General features: G+C 39.4%; 1 protein-coding gene across 1 annotated transcript in view; it reads right to left on the bottom strand.

Annotated features, from left to right (window-relative positions):
• LOC142377581 (C-type lectin domain family 18 member A-like) overlaps positions 1 to 21,387 on the bottom strand; it is an 89,376-nt gene that overhangs the window by 12,574 nt on the left and 55,415 nt on the right. The gene's annotated exons all lie outside the window — the stretch shown is intronic.

Below are 21,387 nucleotides of genomic sequence, written 5' to 3'. Positions count from 1 at the left end.
ACATCTATTTCGAGCATGTGAAGAAAATTTGGAAGGCATATCTGATAAATTTGCCTTTTGTATGCTGAACCAGTTAACGACGGCTGTAACAAAGGAACGGAGAAATTCAGAGACAAGCAGATCCTCAGTTTCTCAGCTGGGTTGACCTTTCTCTTTCTCTGAGTGAATCCAGCAAGAAGAGAGAAAATAACAGCTATTCACCAAAACCCTCAGTGAGGAGGAACTGAGCTGCTGCTAAATTTCGTCATCAGTGCTTTTGTTATTGTATTCGTTCTTTTTTCTTGCTGTACAGAGTTTGACGGTCTCTGTGACAGAACTGTCATCTATTAAATCATTCTTTTGCAAGAAAAAAAACCGAAAAACAAATGTATTTGTTATTCATGAGTACTTATGGCTTTTTGTTGGTTGTAATGTTGGATTTGTAAGTATTTTCAAATCTATTCTCACACTTAGATCACAGGTGTGTTCGATTAACATCCAGTGGATGCAGTTACAAACTGCAGCCTGCTGAATACTGCCAACCTCCACTGCTCCATTTTTACTTGTTTTGTGTGGGACGAACTTTGGAACTTTAGATCTCATTACTGTATTAAGAATGATCATATCAGGAACATTTTGAGGTTTGGCCCTTCTGATACACTGCACATACAATCCCAGTTCTATAGAAGTTGGGTAAATATAGATAAAAACAGAATGGAATAATTTGCCAGTCACATAAACCGATATTTCAGTCACAAGAGAACATATCAAATATATCAAAGGTTGAAAGTGAGGCAATTCACTGTTTCATGAAAAAAAAAAAACACAAGCTCATCTTAAATATGTAGGCAACAACACATGTCAAAAAGCTTGGGACATGGCCGGCAAAAGGCTGGAAAAGTAAGTGGTATTAAAAAATACAAAAATGAAATATGCATGAAAATATGCACAATTCCATCAGAGCCAAAATAAAGAATTTGGCTTCATCATAATTTAATATTTTGCTGTGACGTTTGAATAGAAAACCTTTTTTTTTTTGTTGTTGTTTTTGTTTTTGGCAAGAAACTCAGCCCTACATACACATACATGTTCTTAAAGATTCATTATTAATTTGATAACTGTAAAACACTCAATAACCAATGTTCATCTAAAATATATATATATATATATATATATATATATATATATATATATATTTATATATATTAATTAGGATTTGTGGGTGCCAAATTTAAAGAATTCAGGCTCTTCAGACATTTATTTTTTTTAGATGAAATGGGCTGGTGAAGTGTGTCGGTGAGGAATGACACAAATTTAAACATCTCTGGAATAAACACGTCATCGTTACATAACAGTAATTAATCATAAATTTGACCCAAGAAGCATTATACAGTCCAATTACAGTAGACAGTATAATACAACAAGTTAGCTATATAAACAGTGTACGGATTATTTCACCCCTTTATGTTAAATAACAAATATTTTGTAATGATGATTGAGTCATTAAAATGTCACCATTGTACAGTAACTGCATGGCGTTGTTTTTTTTTCCATGTGATTTAGTAAAGATAAATCTGTGACAGGTAAGTACAGCCTATTAAACTGCAATTACATGCAAAGAGAGCAGCCGAGCTCCTCAGCCAGAGGAGAGAGCAGCAGATGGACAGCAGGGTCACTAAAGGCTAATTAATTTCTTTTCATAATTTCTCCAGTGCCAAAGCAATCCATTAGACGTGGCTGGCTATAAATCATCCCCAGCCTCGGCGTGGCTGTATGTGTGTTGGTTTTGTGCTCTCTGGGAAAAGACAAGTTTGATTCGGTGAACAAGGCATCCCAGAGATTTCATGCCACACGTACACTCAACACCCACAGATGGCAGAAAAACACAATAATTTTCAAGATTCGTCAGAAAACCGAATAAATTGAGAGATCAAAGACATCAAAATGCTGTGAAATTGGTTTAGTCTCTTGACAGATGCGATTTAAACTTTATTGACAGTGAATCGGTGAATCCCACTTTTCTTGTGGTCTTGATTGAGATAACATCTTTGGTGACAAATAATCATTCCTTTCTTTGTGTTGAGCTTCTGTGTAAGAATAAAAATTGTCAAAGGGTTCTTCAATTTGAAATGTGGACAGCCAAATTGATATTCGAGTCAAAGCAAGATTTAAAACTAACCATACAGAGAAAAAAATAAATACAGTAACTGTTTACAATAAAAACACAGACCTGCAGATGATCAAAAGCAGCAGCAATGTTTAGGCTCCACCTTTAAAAAGTAACAAGGTAGTTTTTGTCAAACTTGATCACATGACTTTGTGAAGTCATTGCTTCACTGAAACATATTTGGCCTATTGTGGTCATTGATTTAAATTTGCATTTGAAATTAGTCTTCACGATTGTCTTTGTCCCACTTAGTTCAGTTAAACATTTTTTACATGATGAAAATCTCTGAAGGATCTCTGACTAAGTCATTTTACATTAGGTAGTAGATTTTTCCAGTAAAGTTGATGTGTTTCCTAAACCATCTCTGCAGGGTTTCTGCACCAGGTCCAGTAACCACTGCAGCAGCTGAAGATCACAGGTGAAGATGAGAAAAAGTAGTCTATTCTTCACTGGTAATGACCCAATCGGAAAAGTGAAACTCCCCAGCACATTTATAAATTATTACCTTGTAATGTGGAACTAGGACAAAACTGCAGTGTGTTCTATAAGCTTCTATTGTAGCCTGAATTAAATTCTCAATGTCTAAGCGAGGTGTATGCACTCTTCGGCCATCTCTATATTTACAAAGTGAACAAGCGAACACAGATTGAATTTTTTTTTCACATCTTTATCAACACAATAAATATGAACGTGGAAGTACTGCTCAAATATGACAATGTACTTTTTAAATCTCTGTATACTCTGATAGTGGTTGTCATGTTTTGACGTGTGTCTGATAACTGCTTGTGGACCAGTTACAAGAGGATCAGCGTATTAAACTTTACCATATATGTAATGGTGTTATATGCTCCTTGTTGGGTTGCCTTTACATTATATTCACACCCCACCTGTTGTTTCGTAGTCATACGTATGTGCAAGTGCAGTGAGATTGGGAGCTGCTCTCTTTGGACTATGATTTGTGATTTACAAGAGTTGGTTCTCTGCAACTAGTGTCAAAAACAGAGCTGTTTGTTAAAACAACGCCATGAGACTGGGTGAGAAAACTTGGCTCTAAACTATTTCTTCCTTTCCCTTACACAAACACCTAAAAGTCCTGCTCTTTCCTTCTAAAATACAAATTTATTCATGACTTTGTATCTTCACGCCAAGCCTAGATATTCCATATACATTCATCAGCCAAGCAGCTGTGTGGTGCAGTTTGTACTCTAATGAAGAGAAAACACGAGGAGCACATTACCTCAACACTGATCTAAGATTAGAATAAACACCAAAGTGTTTACTAAGTGAGGTACCAGGGTACATTTCTAAATTGTTTGGTTTGTGTCCAAGCACATCTAGCTGTTCAAGGGAGACCGAACATATTCTACTTGTGAACATGGAAGTGCTTTTACCTTACATGAGATAACACAATATAAAAGCCATTTCAAGAAAAAAAAAAGTGAATGAAAAATTAGCTTTCCATTAATCCCTTTTTTTTTAAATTCAAGTATTTCCTCTAACTAAAAGAAGTGCATTACCCACCAACTGGCTGTTTCCTCAGAGCTCATAGGAAGGTAGAGAAAAAGGGATTATGATTTTATGAACAGCACATAAATGTGCAAATACAGTAGTTTGCAGTGTATTATTTGTGATCATGTAGAAATCAAAGAGTCCTGAATACTGAGACAAAAGCAAACAAATCTTCTCAAGATGAACGTCACTCCAACAGGGAATGTGATTAAACAGTCAAATTCAGTCAAAAGAGTGCAGAAATATCATTTTCAAAGTGTTGTAAGTCCCATGAGAATGGTCTGTATCCAAAAGCTTGATACCAAATTAGGTTTTTCAGTGAACATTAGTGCAAAAAATTGAACACGTTTCTTTTGTAAGGAGATACGCAATAACTTTGGTAAAATTTATCATTCGACCAACACATAATTAGCCAGTAAGAGGTTACGGCACGAGTGATCCTGATGGGTTGAAAAATAAAATGATAAAGAGAATGTGGTTTCAAATGACGATTTTACTGAATGGAATAACAAAGACACTTGATTATTAGGAGCCTTCTTATGTTCCCTCTGGGTTTCATGTCCCAGCTCTGACTCCCAGATCTTCATATCATTTGTGATAGAAAGGCAAAGGTCAAACCGGGTTGTGAGTCAAACTGGAGCGCAATGAAACATGACAAAATGCAGCAGACGAAACGTCGGGAGAGGCTAAATGGTAGAGTAGAAAAAAGTCTTAGATGAGTCCAACGTTGGAAAATCTGTTAGAATTTCGTCATAAGAAAAATGTTTCGTCATAAAGAAAACTATAACACCCACCAACCACACAATAGCAAAATCCAATTTTTGTGAATTTGTCATTTAGTAAAGTTTGTGTGATTATAATCATTGGTTATGGTGAAATATAGGGAAACCACAATGCAGAACAGTAACCAAGAAACAATACATTTGAACCCAGAGATTGTTCCTCTTGGAATGTGAAAAAATGACTGTGTACATAGACTGACAATTAGAGGAGAGACAGAGAGAAAAAGAGAGGAAAGAGAGCCCATCAGGGTGAGCATGATCAAGATGAGAGCAGAGAGGCTTTGAATGGGGAGGAGGGGAAGATGAAGGGAGCGCTGGCAGCTCGTTCACACTCTCAGACACTCTCTAAGGACGGACGTTGAGCTAATCTACTCCCTCTTTCCCTCTCATTTAATCACTGTCGCTGTTTGTCTCTTCATACCACTCACATTCACGATATATTCCTCTTAGCTGCTCCTGTTTTTTTGTGAAACGAGCCTCTTCAGGCAACCTGCTATAAACGCAGACATTCATCAGTAGCTCAATGTACACATGGATAGAGATATCTAGCGCGACAAAACTGTATTTTATAGTATCTTAGATGGACGACGACACTATGTGAATGCCACAGAAAAGAAAGCAATCATCTGTAATCATTGTGTTTATGTTATAAACGCCAGCTCTCTGTGCTTGACAGACATTTAGTCATTTTGTCTTCCTTTTACACAAATGTCTGTGTCTCTTGTCCCCGTTTGTTATCTGTCAAACCAGCAAGCATGACTGCTTCTTTGCAATGATGTTAGGCTTTTTACTAGATTTTTTTTTCCCGATTTAACACTACCTCCCATCCCCGTGTGGATGATTCATCTGTAAAAGATCTCTCACCTGAACAGTTGTAGCAAGGTGAATTATCATGGCAATCTAACACATTCAATTGCCTGTATAATGATACATGATTTCAGACATATTTCACCCCTCCTCACACACACAAGGTCTCACACTCACATAATATATGCTTGGAGTTCTAACATTTGACAAAGAACATTTTCATCCTTTCTTGAGAACATGCTTAAACATGCAGCGATCACACACTGTGCTGCTTTAAGCAAGGTAACGTGTTGGATAGTAGCTGATCAATAACACATCACCATAAAATCTGCTCCTACCCATCCATTACCGCTTGGCCCAGTGCTCTACAGAGTAATGGTGACCCTACGAGCTCATAAATTCATATCCTACATGCATCGAGGTTAAATTACAGCCTGAGTGCAGTTTATGCAGTCTGAGAAATGACAGGCCGTAGGTTAGGGTTATGTGCCTGACTGTAGTCATCCCTCCTCTCTTTAGTGACTCGCCCTTTAGGTATGATTGCACCACCACAATCAAAAAGAAGAGCAGCACGTTCGTAGAGAGGAGCTGAACAGTGCTGCATCAATAAGATACTGAATAGACACCAGGGGTAGAGACGGACCATAACAGGCAGTGGATTTCAGACAGCAGGCTCTTACCAAAGAGATGAAGGAGACTTTTTATGGAGTGATAATCAAGAGAGTCGTTTTCTTGTTTGGCTCTCTGGTCCAGTTCTTCGTCAGGATTCATCACATTAGTTTACTCTTCGTAAACTCACTCAAATTCAGAGGGAGGCTACTTTGCCAGAGCTCTTTAATGAGACCGGGCAAAACGGAAGGGACAGCAACAGAAAGTGGAGCATTTCTTAAAGACACAGTTGGGAGGAATGAGTCAAATTGTTGTCAGGGTGCGGACATACCTAACAGATATGATGGGCTCGTAGGATCAGCCGGGGCAGAGATGAGGCTTTTTATGGCTACTGTTTGATTAGCCGGCCAGCAGAAATAAGACTCATGTATTGCTTCTTCTACAGGAGTTCCAGCTGTTTTGGTTTGGGGCAATTCATCAAAAACTGAGCATCACGGTGGGAGCAATAATATCCGATATCAGTTATTAGAATATTCATTGCCAACTTGAAGCATTACATCACAAGGTGACAAGTGACATCCAAGTAGCTCACCATGATCCTTCCACACGCGTTATTAGAGAGTGTGAAGAGCAGAGACGACACCTTTCTGCTAACAGAGACCCCATCAGAACAGACTTAAAGTGGCGTGTTAATAGAAGGTTACTCAACGCTGCCAGGAGTAATTAATCCTTCAAGTCTTTTTAATTCTTGAAAGGTGCTGCATTGTTTTCAGGTCCTGAACTTTGCTGTTGTTCTGAAATCACCAGAGTATTAAATGCTAAAAGTCATTTTGGTTTTGCACAGCTGCATGAAGCACAAAGCAGGAAAGCTACACTGAGCTAAAATTACCTAATTTGTTCTCAACCTAAAGTAAAGTTAAAAAAAAAAAAAAAAAGATACAAACACTGTCCTGAAGATACAGCAAAAAGTACAAAAGCTATCAGTGTGTGTGGGCAGTTGTGTCTTGTTAGAGTTTTGCTTCCACCCATGGAGAAAATGAAGCTATTAGAAGAGGATTTGGAAATTTAGGGGATATCCAGGATAAATCATAAGCTGCCATTCAGAAGTGCACTCATGGGAACCATCTTTGGTTTTTAACTGTGATCGACAGGACTGACATTTGCTGAGTCAACTTCAGACTGCAGTCCGTGATCCTCACTGGACAAAAACTCTAGCCTCATCTAACTTCTGGCTGAGCTCTGTCAACATCCTACGTGTATCTGCTTCATTCTCGTTGGGACAGAGACTGACAGAAGTAGAGACAGACAGATATCTGAGAAAGAAAGGAGACGGTTGTACAACTTCAAGGCTTGTGTTTAAAAAGCTCGCAGAAAAATTGAGCAGCTATATGGAGACTGTGAAAAGAAAGCCAACATAAGCAGAAAGTATACAGAAACATTTAATCACATGCTTTTTTTTTGCAGGTTGCATTGACATATTGTGGTTTAGATAAAATCGATTTATTTATTATTTTTTTTTTTTAGAAATGTGAGATTGTTCCACATCATTCATGCCTTGGTTGTCGCTCTTTTAATATAAATGGTTGCAGTACATCAGCAGGAACTGTTACAAATCAACAAGCAGGACGGATTGATGACAGGATTGATTATGTACGCTATTTTTTTCAGGTTTGATGAACTACTTTAATTTCCCCAACACTGTGTTTTCTGAAATGGCCCACAGCACACCTATTTATTCCTTTTACCCATGGACAATTTTCAATTGATTTTCCAGAAAGCTAATTATATCATGCTTAGCAATGATATTAATATCGTGATACAAATTTACAAAAAACTTGGCTTCGATTTTTATTCATTGTTTTTCTTGGGTTTGCAATTGCACAATAGTCTCAGCCGTCACTGTGTCCTCATGGAAGGTGATATTCAAAGGTGGGATAATTACACATAAAGTCAGTGGAAAGTTGGTGCCCATTGAGAGCGGAGTTTAGATGCTTCTACTCATGTTTAAACTTGAGTGAAAATTTTCCACTCGTAAATGGGCCTCCTTCAGAGTGGAAAAGAAAGAAGAGAGCCTCGGAGGACATAAAAGGAAAGATCTGAGGCCTGGTGTAGAAATATATTTGCACATAATAAAAAACCAAAACATATTAACCCTCTGCCACATACGCATTTTCCACGGTGATAAAGCAGCATCATGTGTCTCTCCCATACACACAGCTGCCTACAAGCTGATGGCACAGACAGTCAAATTATGAGGAAATGTGCAAGATGAACATTTTGCTTCACTTATTTTAGTATTATATTTTAGATTCAATGGATGAACAGTTTGACATTTTCTAGTTGTGACAGATAAGGGTTAAGTTATAAATAAAATAAATACTTCATTGATTATCCGCATATTAAAGATCAGTTTTGGGGCAGAGTGGGATTTTGGGCAGTTGTGACATTTGAAGGGCACTCATCTGTAGATGTTACCAATGAGACTACGAGAACAAAAGGAGAGTAAAGCTATGAGTAAAGAGGTGACTTTGAGGTGTGTTTGTGTGCGTGCCCTCTTGGAGGCCAGGGGTTAAGAATGAATTAATTAAAAACAGCGGTCTATTTTTGCTGAAGCGGAACAAGGTCGTTATTAAAGAGCTTGTGCTGTTTAGAAATGAGGAAAACATCAGCCCCACAACAAAATGCCACCTAATCCTGTTTTTTTTTTTTAACAAACTAACAAAGTTTCTGGCTTTCATTTTCTATTATATTCTGCAGAGTGCAAATATGTATTTGTGCCCAAGCTGCTGTCCCTATGCGTACTCTTTTGTGTACATTTTCTCACATGTCCTAAAAACAGATAAAGAGAACCCAATTAAATGAATAAGACAAAATATCAAATTTGATTATTTATTGTTTGGGGAAATTATTCAACATGACGTATCTGTCATGACAAAATTATGTAAAACTTTATGATCATCAGTTACCTTTTATTAGAGTCAGGTGTTTTTATCAGTGGGACAATTGTGCGTCTGTGTTTTGGGTTTGATATAAAGAGCGTCTGATCTTCAAAAAAGGAAGAACCTCCGTGTATTGACTTGTTTTTCTTGCACATCCCAAAAATGCTCCATTGGAAGGAGACTTGGGGAATTTGGGGCCAAATGAACACCTTGAACTCTTTGACTTGTTCAGAAAACTATTCTTGATCATTTTTTTGTGTTGTATAAAACATTATCCTCCCGAATGAAACCATGGTCATGGTCCGATGGCAGCTGGGACAGGCTCCAGCACCCCGCGACCCTCAATTGGATTAAATGGGTATAAAAAAAAAAATGGATGGATGAAGTGAGTGTAAGTGAATCGTTATCAAAAGTCCCTTTCAGATATGCACTGCTTTCCATTGATCTGATGGCAACAAACTATGTCGGTGTCATGTGTGAATTAGCCCGCTGGTGCTTTTCTGTGACATTTTGAAATGGCAGTCTGACTAGGTCAGACCTAGTAACAGCTGCATACAACAATAACGTGACAATAATGGACAGACATCCACAGATGAGGTTAATTTGACATACTACATTACCTTTAGTCGTAAAGCAGATGCTTTTATCCAAAGTGACTTGCAAGTGAGGAAACAACATTCAAGCTTCAGTGCAGTAAGAAACCCTGCTTTGTACATTGAGTGCTGGATCAATGTAAATCAATTTAAATAACCTTATGTAAGCACAAAGAAGTGCTGTTAGGTGCATGAGGGGGTCAGGCGTTTAAGGATCAGATGTTCAGAGGAATCCACAAATCTTAATATCAAATTTATAAATAGATAACAATCAACTTTCACCCTGGTTTTACTTATAATAAATAACTCCAAATTGTATATTTTCTTTAATCATTTGAGCCAAATGAACAGGAGATGCTCTCTGTCTGACCATATATAGATATTTTTAACCACCTCCATTCACTGTTGTTTGATGTGACACAATTCTGTGTGTCTATTAGCTTGATTTGAATTTTCCTCCCCTGTAACTCAAAGTTCAGTGTGGTGCTCCTCCGCTGAAGTAAACAGAAGGTTTTTCTCAAGTTGATAACAACTACACTGTTACAGTTGTGAAAATAACACTCACAAGTATAATACTGACTGTTCAGTACGCTTTAACATATAGAAAAGTGATATTTTCAGCTGCTTCCATCCACCACTGCAATGTTTTGCCCAACTACTACACACTTGACTAGCTAACATCCATTGTTATGGTGACAGGACATGTTATTCTAAGAAAATCACGGCTATATAAAGTCACCATAGCGACTGTTCTTCATGCACTGTTAAATCTACAGCATGTGCCCCCATGGCTCTTTCCATCCCTTTCAAAGACATGTCTGAATGAATGGAAAGGATCATTTAAGGAAATGTCACCAGTGTGAGAATGACTGAATGCAATCACTGTATCAGATTGATGGAGCTGTGAATGCCATTCATAGGCTAGCATATGTGAAAAGGCCTTAAGTAAGTGGTATGTATAAAAACAAAAAACCATCTACATCAATTCTATGAGCCAAAGCTTCCCTGCAGGACATTATCCAGAGCATTAGACTTTCTAGTGTTTCAACTGGTTAACATTCTGCAGCCATCTCCCAGATAAATGATGTATATAAGCCTGACCACCGACATGATGTCAGAAAAAAATCAAAGTGTGAATCATCAGACCCCTTCCCTTTTCCACGATCATATGCCTACTGTAAACACTTTGGGATGCACGTACTCTGACAGGTCCGCGGATGTGTTCTGACACCTTTAGCATTCACCTTTTCGACAAACTGAGATGCAGTAGCTCCTCTGTAAGATCGAACCATCCTTCAGCTGCTATGCGCACCAGTGAGTCTTTGGTGAGGATGACTCTGTCACTGGTTCAACGGTTATCCTTCCATGAACGCTAATTGTAAATACTAACAACCTAAAGTCCAGAAAAACCCCATGATTGTTATGCTGACTCCTTTTTTGCAGCTTGAAACATATCAACTGCAAGTACTGAATGCCGAACATAAGTCCTAATGTATCTAATGTACCCATGTACTCACTTTTTTTCTATACTCACATGCTCATATTCACTCCCCCTTTTCCCCCTGCTAACCCCCATTACGCCGCTGTGCTGACAGAGAACTTTTCCAGTCTCAGTCACAAGGCTCTCCTGCTGCCTCCCAAATGCTGACATGCTCAAACACACCCGTCCTCTCATCACTTCTTCTACACTCCCTCAGTCGCTCATTGCTTTTAATGCTCCCCTCTTCCTATCTTTGTGTCATTCTGCACCTTTCTGCCAGCAAAATGAACTCATTGTTAGTTTTCTGTGTGTTCTGGTCCCTGGTCCTGGTCTATAAAGTCACTTTCAGCCTCAGTCCGGTGAACCAGGCAGTTATGAGAAGTGAGAGAAAGGACACCAAAGTTGATGGTCTCTTAAATACAGTACTTAGTCTACCGGCTTTAATATTTCAGTGCACTTAAGAAGCTGTGACATGCACATTTAGGCTGCGGCTACACGAAAACGTTTTTCACTGTAAACGATACTTTTTCTTATCGTTTCGTTGTCGCGGCCACACGGAGCCGGCGTTCCCACTACCCCAAAACGATAGTTTTTGAGAACGGGTTCCAGAGTGGGAAAGTTTGAAAACGGCCTCGTTTCGTTTCCATTGTTACAGCTAAAACGTTTTTGCGTCAGTCAAACGTTGACGCTGTGAGCCAATTTTAACACTTCTCTATTGTCTCACAGCGTGGCGTGACACAGTGGCGTGTGTACTGCATCGTTTTCATCCGTTTTCGTCTGGACCTGAGTCTTTACAGCAGCGCGTTGCCGTGTGGTTGCAAGAATTTTCGTACCCGTTTTCAAAAAAAACCTCGTTTCGTTTTCGTGTAGCCATAGCCTTAGTGTTAAGTTCCTATAGTCTCTGACTGTTTTTCCAGATACCGCTGGGTGTCACTTTTAAACGATTGTTTATATGACTTTGTTTTTTACTGAGCCCGGAGAGGCAAGTTGCTCCTTTAAGCTGACTGAGCGTCTAAACCAAAGCTGGTATTGATCGTCCTTCCTCGGGCCTTTCACACAGCCTTGCCGAGGACACATTAAATGTGTTATAAGTCATTAAGAGCTCCAGGCCTTGAATCTAACCCGTCTAACTTAAAATATATTGACATATTATGCTCTGGCAAACTTTATATTTTCCGAGGTAGCCTGTAGGTGTGTAATGACACCTGGCTGTGCGTGTGAGCTTGTGTGAGTGGGTTTGTCAATGTGCCTGTGTCTATACACAGCACCCCCTCTCTGTACTGTGCTGAGCACTGGGGAGCATGTGTCAGGGCATGGTTTTGTTGGGTACATGCAGAGACATTGAATCTGTGTGCAATTGTGTGTGTGGTTTGTGTGCATATATGGAGCAGGCTCGTCCTCTTGCTGCCCTGGGGGCTCAGAGCCCATTTCCTGTTGTGCGGTGTGATAAGTTTCCCTGTCAGATCCTCCCAGCACCACTATATTTCTGATAAGCTCCACTGCTAGTTTTCCCGACCTCTGGCATAGAGATCAATTTGAGATTGATTCAGAATGCCCTGCTGGGCCGAGCTGGAAGATCAATTTGAGATGGATTGTTCACGCCAGGGGGCCAATGACACGCAGTGCAGTGCTCACTTGCTTTCTCTCCTTCACTTTCTTCATCCCTCACACTCCCTGACTGATGTTATTTCTTTCTCTCTTTGCATTTTTCTCTCTTCTACACTCCTCTTTCTTTCAGTTGTTTTCATTTGTCTTCTGCTCCAAATATATATTACGCCCTGCCTGTTTTTCACCTTTTTGCATCAATCCTTATTCGAGCCTATTTAACTCACCTGCTTACCTTACTCTTCTCCTCGTTGCAAAAAGCAGGAAGTAAGAGGGAACACAAAATAAATCTGGACAAACATTAAGAAGCTGACATCAAATAGTACCATATGTAGGGAAATTAAAGAGTTGAAGCTGCCTGACGGGGTAATTAATGAGCCTAAGGACATTGCGACAGCTCTTAATGTTTATTTTGTTGACACTGTGAAAAATATGGAGCAAAACTCAAGTCATGAAGTACATCAACTAACTCCAATGCCCCTTAACACTGATGCCCCAATATTTGATATCCATGCTGTAACTCAATCACAAGTTGATAAGGTTATCTACGGCCTTAAAAGTACCAGAGCCAAAGATACCTTTGACATGGATTCATTATTTCTTAAAACTCACAAAGAGTCTTTCATAGCTCCGCTATCAAACATTATCAATGATTCCATAAACGTAGGTGTTTTTCCAGACTCCTGGAAGGATTCTATTATTACACCAATCCTTAAGTCTGGAGACCCTACACTGACTGGAAACTATAGACCGATCAGTATACTCCCCTCAATATCCAAGATAGCGGAGAAACTGGTTGCAGAACAAATCATATATCATTCAAACACAAGTCCATATATGTTAAACGACCTCCAATTTGGCTTTAGAAAACACCACTCTACAGAGACAGCTGTCTGCTACTTCTTGGAAACCATAAAATCCAGGCTTGATACAGGTGGGGTTGTTGGAGCTGTGTTCCTTGACCTGAGTAAAGCATTTGACACAGTCAACCACAAGTTACTAATAACCAAGTTGACTCATTTTAATTTCTCTGAGAAATCCCTAAAATGGTTGGAATCATATCTTTCATCAAGACTTCAATGTGTCAGAGTTCAAAACACGAAATCTATGCCTCGTGAGAATAACCTAGGAGTACCTCAAGGTTCAATACTAGGACCTCTTTTATTTAGTCTATTCATAAATGACTTGGCAAGTTACTGCCCGTCAACAGTGACCTGCCAACTGTATGCGGATGATGCTGTGCTTTATGTACACACTAAAGACAAGGCGCAAGCTGCAAAACAACTTACAGCTGTTATGAGTAATGTGTGCAATTGGTTAGAGAGCTCTCACCTGTACTTAAATGTGTCCAAGACTGTTTCAATGTATTTCTCCAAAAGGCTAAATAGATCTGACACAGACCCTAATATTTTTGTGAGAGAGAAAAAGCTTGAAGTAGTTCAAGAGTTTAGGTCTAGGTCTAGGTGTGACTTTGGACTCACAACTGAGTTTTAAGCAACACACAAAAAAAACTGTCAACAAAATGAAATTGAACTTGTCCAACTTTAGATATATAAAAAACAATCTTACTTTTGAAGCAGCTAGGCTATACTTTGATGCAATGATCATGTCTCACATGACCTATTGTATAACTAGTTGGGCCTCAGCTTGTAAGACAACTCTAAAGTCCCTTGAGTCAACATATAAACAAGCTATAAAAGTTTTAGATAGAAAACCTAAAATGTATCATCACTGTCAGATTTAAAAAAAAACTTGATTTGCTGGATGTGGAAAACACTGTGAAATACACTGACTCTATTTTAGCTTTTAAAATCCTTCATGGTCTAGCTCCACCACCTTTACAGGAATATATTAAAAGGAACATAAACAGCACAACTAGAGCAGGCTCCAGAGGTAATTGCACTGTTCCCTTTAGGAGAAGTGCTTTTGGCCAAGCAATTTTTTCCTACAGAGCAACCAATACCTGGAACTCTATACCAAGTGCAATACGTGACCTATCTACTCTCACCTCTTTTTCCAAACATCTTAAAAAATGTCTTCTGGAAAATCAAACCTGTTGTCACTAGCTGGGATAATTTTTTAATTTGTCCACTGCTGCTGATCTGTTGTCTGTTATTATCTATTATGTCTATTATAATGTTTTTACTTTGTTTTGTTTTGTTGTATTTACTATGTACTATTATAATGTTTTACTCTGTTTTGTTTTATTATTATTATTATTATTTAAAAAAAAATAATAATAATGTTTAGGGACCATCTACCTATCAGGGACTAAGGATGGAAATTAGCCTTTGGCTATAATCCTGTATATTTACATTTTTATTTTTTTTAAAAATGTTCATCAATATACTTTGTCCCTTTGTGAAATAAAAATAAACATAAACATAAGACATGAATTTATTAGCAGAGGTCAAACCCACACAGAATGATAAGCCAGGACAGGATATGATAACTCATCTGACTTAGTAATGCACTGTGCAACAGTATATAGGGAGATAAACCAACACAAACACAGAACAAGAATTTTAAGAAATATTTCATTTCATGTGATGGTATTATTTTTTCACTAGTCACTAGTTTCATCACCACTACCTCATGAACATATCTCTTCAGATCATCATGTCTGCAGCCAGTACATCAACCTATCCACTGTCTCCCATTCTCTGTTGTTCTCTACTGTCTCAAAGGCTTTGTCAGTGGCCCTGAGATCAGCAGATGCACTTTCCTCCTCTCTCTTCAGGGAATGACCTTTTCCTCAGCAGTACATCCACCTCAGGCTGCACTGACCTTTACCTACAGTGCAGCCCAAGTCACCTCTCAGGGATGGACTGCAAACAGCACATTGTCTGTTTATCCATGCAGAGAGAAAGCTGTCAAGGGAAAGAGGGCGAAGCCCGACAGAGAAGTGAAAGCGGCTGTTATGTTGTAAAATTGCGGTTAAAGTGGAAGGAGGAGGTAACAGTAGACCTTAATGAATAGTTAGTGGGCTGTTGTTGGCCACAGCATAAGTGAAAACTGCCTCCATGGTGATACGCTTGCCGTTTATCGTCTCTCAAAATCTGATTGTGAGTGGTCACAAAGATGGAAAAGGATACCAGAACATTGGTAACCCACAAGAAAAATTGTCAAAACACATCTGCTGCGGTAATCAGACAGTATAGAACAACCCATAGCGCTACCAAACAGAGCCAGAATGTCATGCTCCTAAAACGATGCTACTAACAGTGTGCTGATTGCATAATCTAGTCTGGAAAATGAAGGCTAAGTGCCGTAGTCTTGGCACAGGGGTAATCAGTGGAAATCAGTGTTTCTGTGACAGCTCAGGCAGTGTGAAGGACACTGCATAGTGTCAAAATCTATGGGCTACATTCAAGAAAAAAAAAAAAAACTTACCCGCTTTCAGCCACAAAACTCTTTTTACTCCAAAGTAATAAAGGAGTAAACTTAACCGGAGAATGTGAAAAGAAGCCAGATGAATGCTGGCAGCACATTTTTTGGTCAGATATAATCAGGATGAATTTATTCGACTTAAGATGGGTCCAGCATGTCTGGTGCAAACCTGGCTAGGACCACCACAGTGAATGGTGGCATGAATGGTGTGCACAAAGGTGACAGTGTGATGATGTGTGCATATGTTACCTGACACAAGGACTCACAAACAAGTGTTCATAAAATAAAACAATGTGAAAACCACGAGCTGGCCATTTATGTCAACTGTTTCAAATCCAACAGAACATCTTGAAGTTAAAGTCACACGGTTACAAATTATACTGTAAGGGTACAAAAATATATATGCTGCAGCAGTGGCGGCTGCTGACTTTTAAAACAGGGGAAGCCCATATTACGCGTTCAGGGTTGTAGTGGCTCGTGCCATCCCAAAGCAGAAGATAGCAAAGTTAAAAAGAATTAGTTATAATATAGCTGTGTCTAGTATGACAATTATGCCCAGCAAATACAAAGAAAGAAGGTATAGACTTTGAAAATTCACACAGCAAGGCCAAAATCAAGTATGATCAAATCTAAGGCCTGTAAATGGCTGGATCTGTGGCTGGATCAGAATCTGTGGAGCATTTTTTCTCTCTCATGATGGACAAACACTAACTCCAATCATCACGACACAGCCCCTCATATTGACACACCCACGTCTAATCTACCCCCAGAGACGCCGGGCAGCCTCAGAAGTGATGAGTTTTTGTCGATTTAGCCATTGATGACCTAGAATTGTAGAAAAAAACTTGACTCTCCCGCCCCCTCCTGAAGCCGGGCAGCCCTCGGCTTGGAAGCCTGGCTGTTAGTGGCGGCTTCATAACATGATTTCCTCAGTGAACGGTGGCGATTTCAGAACAAATCACTTCATTAAGCTACAGGACAACATGTTGTAGTTATGAAAGTAAATGCAGTATTGGGCATACCTTGTGTTTTGTGAATAACTGTTTTATCGTCAATTTAACATTGAAGATGTAGCAATTTCGCCAGAGAATGGTAGAGGCTGTCCGGCTTCCCGTGTTGTCTCCGCGGCTGTGCTGCAGATTCCCATTACATTACACAAGACTGCACAACACAAAACAACTCCTGACTATGTCTCTGACATGTGGATAAATGTACGTACTACTGTTTGCGGTCTCTGGTGAGACTGGGCATCTCAGTAATACTTATACAGAAATACATCAATACTTTTGTTCCTCTGGGGTCTGTGATCCAAGGAACCTGTATTTATGGGAGTGTGAATCTAAATCGTTTTTGATATTTTCAAACACCAAATACTCCACCGTTCAACTCGGATGCCATGTAATCACTGTGAGGTCATACAATAGTTGAATCTTTGGATATTTGACTGAAATCAGACAGGTGTGTACTCACTTTTGATGTAGACTTTTACAATACTCAAATCTTGGTGAGCTTGGAGTGAGCCATGATGTTAAACTGGAACACACTCGCGCACAGTATGTGACCGTTTATGTCATGTTTGCTGCGCTGTATGTCTGAAGAGCTGAGTGGCCTCATTGTCTGCCAGAGCTACATTGCTGCTCACATAAAAACACTGGTACATTAGTCATGCAGGCAAAGAACTCTAGGCACAATTGATTTAGCTTCATTTCGCCACAGTGCAGACATAAGCAGAATTGGAGTGTTATTTGTGAGGAGAAATTAAACGGTGAGAAATTCATCATTGTAAACTGGAGTACACCCTGATATGCCTCTTAGCTCAAACCAAACTAATGTTACAATATAGATACAATAACTTTCTTCTCTTTACATTTGGCCTTTATTTCCATCTCGATATAAGCATTCGCACATTACATCAAATGTTTTTTGTCGAATCTGCAAATACAGGATAACTACTATGTCCTGTAAGGGAATGAATGAGGCGGTGTCAGGGATGCTTAATGTACCCAAACCCAAATTTGTCACACAACCACAAACATGAATTCACATTGGACTTTATCAAGAACCGACCATGCACATCAATATGATACAAAGTCCACCTGCTGGGAAAGCATAGAAGGTGGATCTCCATCTGTTCAAATGCCTATTTATGTAAGCATTCATAAGAATTATATCAACAAGATATAAAAAAAAAGTCATTCACTACCAGACTGATACACTTCTCTGTTTTGATAAAATATGTATGTGCTTTTTTACAAAATGATCAAAGTTTTGGGTGAACACATGTAAAACTAGATTGACATCAAAGCAGATGGCAGACGGTTGTGTTGTTGCAATAAAGAGTGATGTCACACAAATACATATATTACACCGAGAGAGGCTGATTATAAAACCAGCGAACTTTGGCTTTGTATTCATTTGCCCTTTAGTTGTGGTGGATTTACAGATGTCAGCCAACTGAGCCCCAGGCTGGATACACATCTACAATCTGTCAGACCAAGTGTCAAATGAGCAATAAAAAAAAATTAAATGGAAAGAAATAAGGGAAAAAAACTCTGAAAAAATGCACGATGAAGGTTTTTTGATTATTTACAATACTGTCACACTGTTATCTTTGCAGTTTACAGAACTGGTCTAGTTTTACTCACAACTTCTATTGTTTATCAGGGAGAACATGCAAACTCCACACAGAAAGGCCCCAGCTGGGAATTGAACCTGAAACCCTCTTGCTGTAAGGCGACAGAGCTAACTAGTTAATCATTTTTGCATCTTCATACTTTACTAGTATGATGGCAAATTCTCTTTTAAAGTAATATTGTACGTAAAATGGTAGTATAACCTGTGCAAATATATTTAATTTTTTTCTATCCCTGCTACTGTATGTCAGTCATCAGATTAGCCTTTTGGTTGTGGCTCACTGTGAGTCACACACAACAAAGAAGACGTCATTATCACCCCCTTCTCCTGGCAAATGCAGATTTCATATTCACCTCTGCTGCCCGCGTCAGCCTCTTTAAGCCTGTACAACAGATGGGCTTGCTGCATTGCTTCCCTCCCAACTCAAACTCCTCTGTGACTGGCCCCTCTGATAATTAAAACAGATGATAGAATATCAAGAGTGACGCGCATGAGAAAGCAGACAAAAATACCAGAGACCATATGCTTTGTACATTCGCTCTGCACTGCGATACAAAATGGAGCAGACTGGAAAATGAGCACTGTAATAACTTTGACACGGGCTGGGCACTTTGACTGTAAAAAGCTACGACTGCACAAACTCACAATCAAGAAAGACGTTTGCTTTGAAAGTTTACATGAAATTTAGGGAGGAGGAGAGAATCGATCAGAGAAAAACACTGGTTAAGCTTATGGATCTCTCACTGACGTAAATATTGAATTCAAGAGCTGTGCCTTGGTATATTTTTCTGTATTTTCTTTAACAGTAAGTAGATGAAAAGACAAAGCCAAAGAAAGAAAAACAGCTCAGCGTAGAAGCCTTTTTTCCAGTATTTCATCCAACAAAAGTCACGGGTAAATTGTACATATACAAGCACACATTGCTGAGATCCCTCTCACGGCACCTGAGCCTCTCTGTAAAGACCACACAGCACAGTACAGTGAGCTTTTGTAGTTGTGCATCAGAGCACAAAGAGACAACGGCTGCAGCAGCATCTGTGCCTGGGTTGGAAAACCCTTGCAACTCTCCACCCCAACCTTGTTTCCACAGCTGGGACTCAATGAGCTACAGGGGTACTGTGATAGTCAGGAAGTAATGATAAATGATAACAACACCCATGTGTTACTAGGGTCATGCTGGAGCAAATAGCTTTCGGGGAAGATATATGAGAGAGGGAGAGGAGGAAAAAAACACATCTGCCATCATGACACATAAAAATGTTTGGAACTACGCTAGGAGTTAAAATTAAAGCTATTTGGGGGATTTAAAGGGGAACTCCGGGGCATTTGAAGCGCAATCCATTGCTAGAGGTTGTCAAATACTGACAGTAGGACACAGACTGGTGCAAATCGGCGCTCCCTGTGCGGCGATTGCGCTATTTGCGCAGCCTGTCATGCTAGCCAAATATGTGGTGGCCAATGGGCAATAATAAACCTTCCACGTAAAACAACAACTTGCACACTGCAGAAATGTCACACCACTTTATAAACCATCCGACAATAAAGTCACAAGCCTTACCATCAAAACCATATGCATGGTTCTTACATTACTGGCATGGGGACGTTACAAAACAACTTTATAAACAGCATGTAACTCACCGGTTGTTGGTATGCGCGCGCATGTGAAAGCCCAAAACAGTCTATGGGCGATACTCCCATATACAAAACAATTATCTTCTCTTGAAAAACTGCGTTCAAGTATTTAAAACATTACAACAATACATGCCCAGTAATATTGTTGTAATGTTTTAAATACTTGAATGCAGTTTTTCAAGAGAAGATAATTGTTTTGTATATGGGAGTATCGCCCATTGACTGTTTTGGGCTTTCACATGCGCGCGCCTACCAACAACCGGTGAGTTACATGCTGTTTATAAAGTTGTTTTGTAACGTCCCCATGCCAGTAATGTGAGAACCATGCATATGGTTTTGATGGTAAGGCTTGTGACTTTATTGTCGGATGGTTTATAAAGTGGTGTGACGTTTCTGCAGTGTGCAAGTTGTTGTTTTACGTGGAAAGTTTAGAATTTGCCCCTTGGTCACCACGTATTAACCTCGCATGACAGGCTGCGCAAACAGCGCAATCGCCTCACAGGGAGCGCGGATTTGCACCAGTCGGTGTCCTACTGTCAGTATTTGACAACCTCTAGCAATGGGATTGCGCTTCAAATGCCCCGGAGTTCCCCTTTAACAACAGAATCTTCGCAAAATCTCATTTTGAGTTTGTAAATCTAACTTTTTAGCGGTGACATCGGTTCAGAAAGCCTCCGTGGAGTTGGATGAGCAGATAACACTGTTTTAGTGTCTTAGACTACAGCTTGAAAGGCTGTTTGTGAGCTAATCTAGGCCACAGACAGAAGTGGTTGTTGGCCAGCTCTATAAGGACAGTGGGAGGAGGGAGCAGACGGGCAACTCCGCTGCCAGCGTGCAGAGTAGTATGATTGGAGTCGGGACAAAGAGATTTTTGATATCTGCCTCGACATGATTTACATTTGTGGCTGTTGCTCTTTAGTGGGCTCTGATTCTGGGAAGCAATCATGTAGATGGGATCTTAGATCATGTTACAATAATTGTTCAAGTTTTTCTTAAAAATCCCAATTTATTTGGTGTGCAGTGGAGAGCTATGATGACTTCCAACAAACACGAAAGCACTTAATCACCTTTACTTACTAAATGAGATGTTAGAATTTTCATTGTTGGTGTGTCTGGACAACAAGTGCATGGACTGCCAACAAACTTTGATCAGACTGTAAAGGGGTCAAGAGGAAAAAAACAACTGGTGTGTGCACCATGAAATCAGCATAGTTTCTAACATCTGTCCATTCCTAAAATCTGATTTATTTCTAAAGGTTTG

Source organism: Odontesthes bonariensis, chromosome 1 (assembly GCF_027942865.1).
Source record: "Odontesthes bonariensis isolate fOdoBon6 chromosome 1, fOdoBon6.hap1, whole genome shotgun sequence".
In the NCBI taxonomy this organism is placed as follows: Eukaryota; Metazoa; Chordata; class Actinopteri; order Atheriniformes; family Atherinopsidae; genus Odontesthes; species Odontesthes bonariensis.
The sequence above is the reverse complement of the archived record's forward strand: the minus strand, read 5'-3'. Positions and strand labels throughout refer to the sequence as shown.